This window comes from Triticum urartu, chromosome 5A (genome assembly GCF_056163025.1).
Source record: "Triticum urartu cultivar PI428250 chromosome 5A, HENAU_Tu73, whole genome shotgun sequence".
Classification (NCBI taxonomy): Eukaryota; Viridiplantae; Streptophyta; class Magnoliopsida; order Poales; family Poaceae; genus Triticum; species Triticum urartu.
In genome coordinates this window covers 547,914,188-547,922,922 of record NC_141877.1, presented here as the reverse complement: position 1 = coordinate 547,922,922, position 8,735 = coordinate 547,914,188, and the positions used below count along the sequence as shown (strand labels likewise).

Sequence of the window (8,735 nt, the reverse complement as noted above, 5' to 3'; positions counted from 1 at the left end):
TGAAGCATCAATGGAGGCTGACCGGCGCGGCAGCTTTGGCATTGATTCACCGCGGAAAACGAGGCGATGATGACAACGAAGGGGCGAGAAGAGCGTAGAGTCGCTGACGCGGCGGGCCCGCGGCTCTTCGCGCCAAAAACGATTCGCCCGGCGCCCCCGAGCGACACCCAGCGCGCCGGGTTCGGGTTGGGTCCGCCGGCGCCAATTTCGGCCCGAGTCGGCGAAAACTGGGCTCTTGGGGGCGCGATTGGGCCGATTTTTTGGCGCCGACGGACGAAAAGACGCCTGGGGGGCCGTCTTGGGGGGCGCGGCTGGAGATGCCCTAAGCTCCGGTCCTCCTCAAGTTCGTCTCTTGGGATGGATTAGACGGAGCTCCGGCATAGATTCTAGCCAAATCGTTGGGGCGGTGGGGTTAGGATGATTCTCGTCGTGCGTACACAATGGTGATATTTGTGGTCTGGTTCTTCAGATCAATTCAAGGTTTGAACGGGAAACAGTGTGGCGCTTGTTGTAGAGACACGTGCACGAAGACTTGTCGGTTGTTGTTGACAATGTCAGGCCAATTCCGGTTTGGGAGCCACAACAGTGACACGCCGGCGACTTGCTTTGGAGGTGACAATTGTCGTTTTGGTGGTTCATGGACTTTGATAGGTTTTTTTATTATGTTTGATGTGTTTTGTATTTTTGATGAATCTTTTTAATAAATTTTTAAGAAAAAAAAACACAAGTCATGTGAAAAGTCATCTGACAAACAGTAGTCGAAAAAGTTCTTTCATGGTGCTATCCATGCAAGCACGTACATGTATCCTGCTACATACTACTACCGTATGAAACCATAATTAACAAACATATAAGTCGATCATCACACCCACCATGTACGGCAAATAATTAATGATGACCAGACAAGTTCGCTTGATATATAGCCTACACGGTTTCACTTACCCATGGCATGCGCGGTTCCATTCCATCATTTTCCAACATCCCGGTAAACATGAGGTCCACACCAACATACGTACTAGTTAGGATTGTGAGGTATTGGGAATGTGCCCTCTACAGTGTCAAACTCTCCGGCAGACTGTTATCTTCATTTGCTCACACCAGTTGTGAGTCACATGGACCGGTACAGTAATCTCATAGTCGTATCCAGATATGGGTGAAACTGGTTCTGGCCTACCAAGTAAGCCGCTTGCACGGAATACAACAAGTGAAACTACGGGGACATGAACGAAACATTCTGTGGTGAGCACATGTAGTGTACGTAGTGCAGGGAGCTGTAACTCGCCCGACTTGCACGTACAGATTTGGTAAAGCCTCTTATGTAGGAATAGATGTTTCCTTCAGTTTTCTGTTCGATTGAATAAAGGGGAACATCAGCGAAACTGTTTAGTCGCGAATAAAAGGAAACGGCAGCATGGAGTGAATCGTGGGATGGTGCCGTGATTATCGGATTTTATCGCATTTCTCTCGTTCTTTCTCTTTTCTGTTTAACTGAATAACAGTGTGTGACCTGAGTCTTCTTCTACCTCTTGCCCCTGTCTTTGTGTCAATTGATTGAGTTACACTTGATTCCTGTGAACAAGCGCCGGGGCGGGGCATGGCCGGGGCGTCGCCGGCGTCTGCAACATCGAGGAACAATCTACAGCCTCGGTTCACTCAGTCGGACCGGTTAAAGACCGGACCGGACCGAGTAAATTTGGGGCTGAAATTTGGTAACTGGACCGACCAATTTCTTCATCGGGTTAGGACCGATCGGTCCGGACCAGAACGGGCCACGAGCAGGCCGAAAAGCCCGCTCGCTCCGTCCAGCCTGACAGATTACATCAAAAGATACTATCTCCATTGATGTTTATTTCCATATTTCTATTGCTTCTATAGTAATACTACTGCATGATGACAACTCTGCTTGTGTATCTCTTACCTTTGTATGTTGGGCAGTGACAAAACTACAAATAGTCGTATGCGAAAACAGTAATGGTACATTGCTATGGTTCATGCTATTATACTTCACAGTATTTTCTAGTGTTGCTTGGAACAACATGTCTGTTCCTAACATATCTACAGGTATTGACGGAACTTAAACTTTTGGTGCAGACTTCATAAACGATGCTCTTAAGAGAGAAACGACACCGCAGTACCGCTATCGTCCGATCTGGAAGACCAGATTCTAGAGTTTCCCGCGAAGCAGCAGGAGTGGGTCGACAGAAGTTACATGACGATGTCTTCATTAAGGTAACGACGCAGAACACCGCCATCGCCTGCCATAGGCTCGGTTTTCACCGGCAACTCTGTCTTCTCAACTCGCAGCCTGGACTAGATGACGGATCTCGAGATCTGACCATCCAGCCTCAGATCGAACACCTCCGACAAAGGAGATCGCCACCACCGCTGGCTGCACCGGCCAGATCTGATCTGACCAGAGGCGCCGCCGAACAGTCCACCAAGCCCTCCACACCGCTGCCAATGACCTGATGCCCGATGGCGCGTCGCCGCCGACTGCAGTCACCATCCTTCCCGGTACAATGACGCACCGCGCCTACAGCTGCCGCCGCCCGAGGCAGGGCGGGCCACCACGCGGCCGCCTGGCTCAGCCATCGTCGTCGCGCGGCATAGATTGGATTGACCACGCCACCACACGTTTAGGGGCCACGCACCCCCCCCAAGACGCGGGAGAGAGGGAGTCCCCCGCCACCGCCGTCGGCCTCCAGGCTTAGCCCGGCGACGTTCTCCAGTGGCAGCGGAGGGAGGGGAAGAGGGAGAACGCGCCCCGGCGGCTAGGGTTTGGGCACCGCCCGAGTCGTTCTAGCGTGGACGACGTGGGGCAAGAGGGGGCGCCTTGCCGGGGCTCCCTCTTTAACATGGAAGAAATGTGTGTCTTTTCGGCTGCTCCACACTTCAGGTCTCACTGATGTGTATGCAGGGGCGGAGTAGGGATTGGGCTAGGCGGGCCTACTTCACTATAGCTACAACATGATGTACAGTTCCACCGGAAGCCTGCATGCGGTCATCACGACCTGGCATGGGGTTTGTCTCAATCTTGTGCGCATGTGTCGTCTATCACTATAAATACTAGTAGAGTGCCCGTGCGTTGTCACGGGCTTTTGAAATAGTTTACAAGAGTTACGTGTTAAATTCCACACGTACAAACAATAAAACACAAATACAATTATTTAATAACTAAAGTTCATTTTTGCAATGTAAATTGATAACATGAAGAAAAATTAACGACATGTCCATGTAACAAACCAAGCGATGTTCCAACTAAACATCTATTACAAAATTATTAATATCTAGATGATGCGCTTAAGTAATTCTTTCACAATATCAGAAAAGTTTCCTTTAGCTTCATTCCCACGATGTTTTAGCAAGTGTAATAAAAACTGCTTCCTCAATTCATACCCATCCTGCACAAACAATACATTTAGTTAGTATGAAAATTTCACGCCGAAGGTCTTAAAACATGTAACTGACAATACTCACCGTGCAAATCGGCTTGACCAATTCTTTACCGTTCCACCAGAGCATAAAATGAAAAACAAAATAGCCAGACACATTCCTGCAAAACTTTAGATTAATAATATATAGAATATAGTGATAACAAAAGTAAATATTTTTGTTATGAATTCATTATCCGTCTATACTCGTTGGAACACCGAACAGAAATAAACGTTGCCATTTAGATATATCATAATTCCAACCAGGCAGCTTTATTTCGAGTGCTTCTTTGAAATCCCTTGCAAAACTTTTTAATTTCAGTGCATGCCTCAATTCTTTTTCCTCTAACGATTGTGATGTTTGAATAGGATCTAGAATATATAGACGACGTGCCTCTTTCTCGATGACGTACAAGATGTATCGGCCGATGGATGCATAGGGAAGATAAATCTACAAGTGGAGCTATTAGAAACAACAATAAACCATGATAACAATGGACAAAATACTTTACTTACCTTGTTGCACGATGAGATGTCGTTGTCCATCCCAGGCCAGCTATCAAATAATGTTGCCAACGTCTGGATAGTTTCCTTCTCGCAAAACTTTTGACCTTGTGTTGACTCTAGCATCATGGACTAAGTAAAAAAAGAAATATTTCTTCAACATGTTGATGCTAATGACACATAGAATGAAGAGTTACAATAACTTACACAAAATCGTAGATCCATGTAGTGCACAGGAGGGTATGTGAACAATACTCCCTCGTCACATGCCAGCATACGCACGGTTGTGTTGAAGCAATCATTATCCATGGGCTGCTCTATGTTAAGTATGTACTGAAGTTTCTTAAGACTTAAGCCCATTGGATCGGGTGTCGAGCTCCGGTCCCATACCTTCCTATAAATTGGATGGTAAGAAGAACAATAATATACAACCTCACATTAAATATTGATACCTGATACTTACTCCAAACAACCGGCATCATCGATCGACATGGGGGGGGGGGGTCGAGAACGCCGGACATTCATGAGAGAGGCGAGGAAGAAGGGGAAGAAGAGGGAGAAGAAGAGGAGAGGAAGAAGAGGAAGTCTTCTCCTCTATTCTTTCTTCTCTTCTTTTTTCTTCTTCTTCCTCTTTATTTTATCGGGAACGAGGGTCGTCGAGAGGTCGAGGAGCGGTAGAGGAGAAACCCTAAATAGAAAGTATCGTCGGTGTGAGATACAAGTACCGTCGGTGTCGGACACTACACCCACATCCCACAAGTGGCGCGGGCTTCGACGCCCACGTCACTTGTGGGACGTGGATGTAGTGTCCGACACCGAAGGCCACATGTATCTCACACCCATGATACTTGCTAGCTATTTAGGGTTTCCTCTACCGAAAAGAAGAGGAGAAATAAATAAGAAGAAGAAAAAAGAAGAAAAAGAAGAGGAGAAGAAGAAAGGAATAGTGGAGAAGAAGAGAAAATAGAATATATTCTATTTTCTCTTTTCTCCTCTATTCCTTTCTTCTTCTCCTCTTTTTTTTTCTTCTTTTCTTCTTCTTCTTCTTCTTCTTCTTCTTCTTCTTCTTATTAGCCGGAAGTAGAGAGAGGTTTGCTAGTGTCAAAGTATTGAAGAAATCCATGCCTTCATCATTAGCCGGAAGTAACCAGGGCATGTTGGTACGAAGTTCTGCAAAGTTGTTTTGGAATGGAGTCCCGGATAGAATAATCCGCCTTTTGGTACCAATTCAGCAAAGGCCTTCCAAATAGCGATATTCGGAAGGCTCTTGCTGAACTTTGTACCAAAAGGCGGATTATCCTATCTGGGAGTCCGTTCCAGAACAACTTTGAAGAGCTTCGTACCATCATGCACATGTTACTTTCGCCTAATGATGAAGACATGGTTTTGTTGAATCCTTTGACACTAGGCAACCTCCCGACCCCTCGGCGATCCTCTCGAACATGATGTAGTGTCGTCGTTGTCGATATATACCCCCTCCCGATAGCTTACTATGATTAGGTAGCTAGTTCTACGTTTGGCACTAATATATCCATCTGTCATGTTTGAATAATAATGGCCATGTTGTAAATATTTGTAGAAACTATGGACACCGCCCTAGACGAAGCAACAAAAGAAGCGTTGTTGAGGGACATAATCGCAGAAGGAAGTGATGCCATCTCGTTGTTTCTCAACGAAACCGATGGTCTGGAAGGAGAGGGTGAACAAGCTGGCTACGGTGACCTAATGCCGGTGCAAGAAGAACAACATGAGGATGGCTCCGGTGACCGAACCGAGTCCGGCCAGGTATATATTAGTTAAGCCTATGCTGACTAGCTGATTGATGCATTCATTGTTTTGGTATGTACACATATTAATTAAGTCTTTGTTCTTTTTTCTAGCCCTCTGAATCGAGCACAACTTCAGTAAAGAGACGAGGCCCAAAGAAAAAGTTGAGCTCGGATGAAAAGTTTGAGATCATAGCAATCGCGCCCGACGGCCAACCTATTGAACCCCTCCGGACAAAGAGCGCATTTGTTGCTCAGTGCGGGGTTCTGGTTAGGGACAAGATCCCGATAAGCATCCAGCAATGGTTTAAGCCAGCTACAGAAGACCCTGAGGTGTCTTACGTCAATGATATGCAGAAAAATGATCTTTGGACTGAGCTGAAGTCAAATTTCACCCTACCGCCTGAGGAAAATCCAGAGAACCCAGTTAAAGAGAAATTAATCAAGTCTTTTGCTCTGAAGAGGATGGCAGAACTATTCAGGAGGTGGAAGAAAGAGCTGAATAAGTTTGTCGAAAATAATGAGACACCAGAATTCAAGGGCAGATATGAGAAGATCAGAGATCACTGGCCCGCATTTGTGGCCCACAAGACATCAGAAAAGAGTAAGAAGATGTCGGCAATAAACAAGCAAAATGCTGCGAAGAAGAAGCTTCACCATCGCACGGGGTCAGGTGGCTACCTCGTAGCCCGGCCTAAGTGGTCCAAGAGTGAGAATGATCTGGTTCATAAAGGGATCGAACCAGAGACAAATAACTGGCCAGACCATTGCCGGACTTGGTTCTTCGGGGCTGGCGGAACCCTGGACCCTAAAACAGGGAAGTGCATTTGGACGAACGATCAAATGGACATACCAGTCAGTAAGCTTAAGCAGTATATCGAAGCAGCGCAGGAAGGGACGTTCTTTCCAGACAGAGAGAACGACGAGCTCACAATGGCCCTCGGGAATCCTGAGCACCCTGGACGGACACGAGGCACGCCAGGCTCCGTTCTGTGAAAGGTTGGGTTTCCGGACGCAGGCGGTTACAAATCCCATGAGAGGAGGAAAAAAGTGCAGCAGACCCAAATGCAGGCGCTGCAAGTAAGGGTGGACGCGATAGAGGAACGAGAAGCAAATCGCAGCAAACGTACTGCTGAAGCCTCCCCCGAAGCTACCCCGCCATCTCAGCGCAGAAGCAGCGTGGCTTCCACCGAGCTGCTTCAGCCAGAGCATGCCTTGATGGCTCCTGCCAGCTATCCTGTGGATGCTATCACGGAGTCTCAAAATTGCCACCTTATGACGCAATGGATGAATTTGAAGGTCAAGGCGGCTGTTGGCTCTGTTTATCCTACTGAACTCGGCGCAACTTTTCACTGCCGGCCGATTCCAGAAGGATATGCTAGGGTGATGGTGGATGAGATAACGGAAGGATTTGAGGACCTCCAGCTTGACCACCCTACCGGTGAAGGGGAGACTCGGCTGGGGTCTGCTTTGAAGACTCCATGCCTATGGCGGAAGGAGCTCATCAACCTTCCGAACTGGACGCCTCCGCCTCCTCCTCCTCCTCCGGCGAGTCAGGGCACTCCGCCTCCACCGCCTCCTCCTCCTCCGGCGAGTGACGATCAGGGCCCTCGGCCGGCTCCTTCTCCGGCGCGCGGCGGCACTCCGCCTCCTTCTCCGCCTGCGCCGACGCGCCCGAGCAGCCAGCCTCCTCCTTCTCCGCCTCGTCAGCAAGGGCGGAAGAGACCTGCCGCCGCTCCAGGTGCTCCGGCGCGTCGTAGTCCTTCTCCTCCGCCGCTTAAGCAAGTAAAGAAGACAACCGCTACGTCTGCTCGGTCGGTGTCTAGCAGTACAACCAGAGGCGGGAGGACATACAGATTCGGTCCTTCTCTGAAGACTCCAGAGAAGTTACCATACGAGAGGACCCAGGAGGAGAACGCCGAGATCGCGCGAGAAGAAGTGAAGAAATTCTTTGAAGGGGTGAAAGCAAAGAAACATCCACCTCCGGAGGAGAATGTAGATCGGGTGAAAGTGAAGCGCACTCTGGCTGCCCTGACAAAACCACCGAAGTCTGATCCGCCGAAAGGAAACTATGACCGCATTATTGGAAAGGAATTTGCCGAAGCGGAGCGGTCGGGAAGTACTGTCAGTGATCAAAGGCTGAAAGAACGACGAGCTGGGAAACAAATTGCCCAGCTCGGCGAACAAGCGAAGCAATCGTGCCCCCCGCTCAAGGTGCCTAGCCACAACGTCGATAATGATCCGAGGATGGTGCCCGGTTATAGCAATCTTGCAGATTACCTGCCCGACGAAGTACATTATGAACCCATGGACGTGCAGATACAAAGATACGAGTACGGGAAGCCTCTCGTCAAAGATGAAAGATCTCTATCAACGATGATGCGAAGATTGCATGATTGGTACTTGAAAATCTGCAGAGACTCTGGGGGGAGGAGTACTTTGTATTTGAAAGTTAAAAAGGAGCATGACCTCGTTGGAATTGATCTGTTGCCTGTTCCATTTGAGGAGTTCTATCAGTTTTTCAATCAATTGTCCCTCGATAAAGCAACGGTCACCTGCTACTGTCTGTAAGTACTACTACTTCTGTCATTAAGTCTTTCCATATAGCTCAGCTCTTTCATTGCATGTATTTATAATCACCCTCACTATATTATGCAGATTGAAGATCGTCGAATTGAAGAAAAGACAAGTCGGTGATATTGGGTTCATTCACACATATCTCATAGATGCAACTCAGGTTAAATTTCATGCCGCAGAAACTGAGGCCAGCATGCTAGAATCGTTGATAATAAATCAAAACAAAGATATAATACTCTTTCCTTACAACTTCAAGTGAGTGTTACTGTCTTGTGCGTATTCGGTTTCCTTTATATATTAGTCAAGGTTATAGTAATGTAATTGATGAGTTATGCATGCGTGTGCAGTTTCCACTATATTCTCCTACATATTAAGCTTGAGCAGGGACTAGTAACCGTCTTAGACTCAAGACGAAAAGATCCCAAGGACTATGCAGACATGACTCAAATACTCGAAA

The 8,735-nt window shown here is 47.6% G+C and overlaps 1 long non-coding RNA gene across 1 annotated transcript; it reads right to left on the bottom strand.

Annotated features, from left to right (window-relative positions):
* Positions 1-3,295: 3,295 nt before the first annotated feature.
* LOC147972745 (uncharacterized) lies at positions 3,296-4,029 on the bottom strand. Its single transcript, XR_015603502.1, has 3 exons — positions 3,948-4,029; positions 3,478-3,553; positions 3,296-3,401 (listed from the first exon to the last, which is right to left on the bottom strand). It is a non-coding gene; the product is annotated as an uncharacterized LOC147972745 (long non-coding RNA).
* Positions 4,030-8,735: the final 4,706 nt, after the last annotated feature.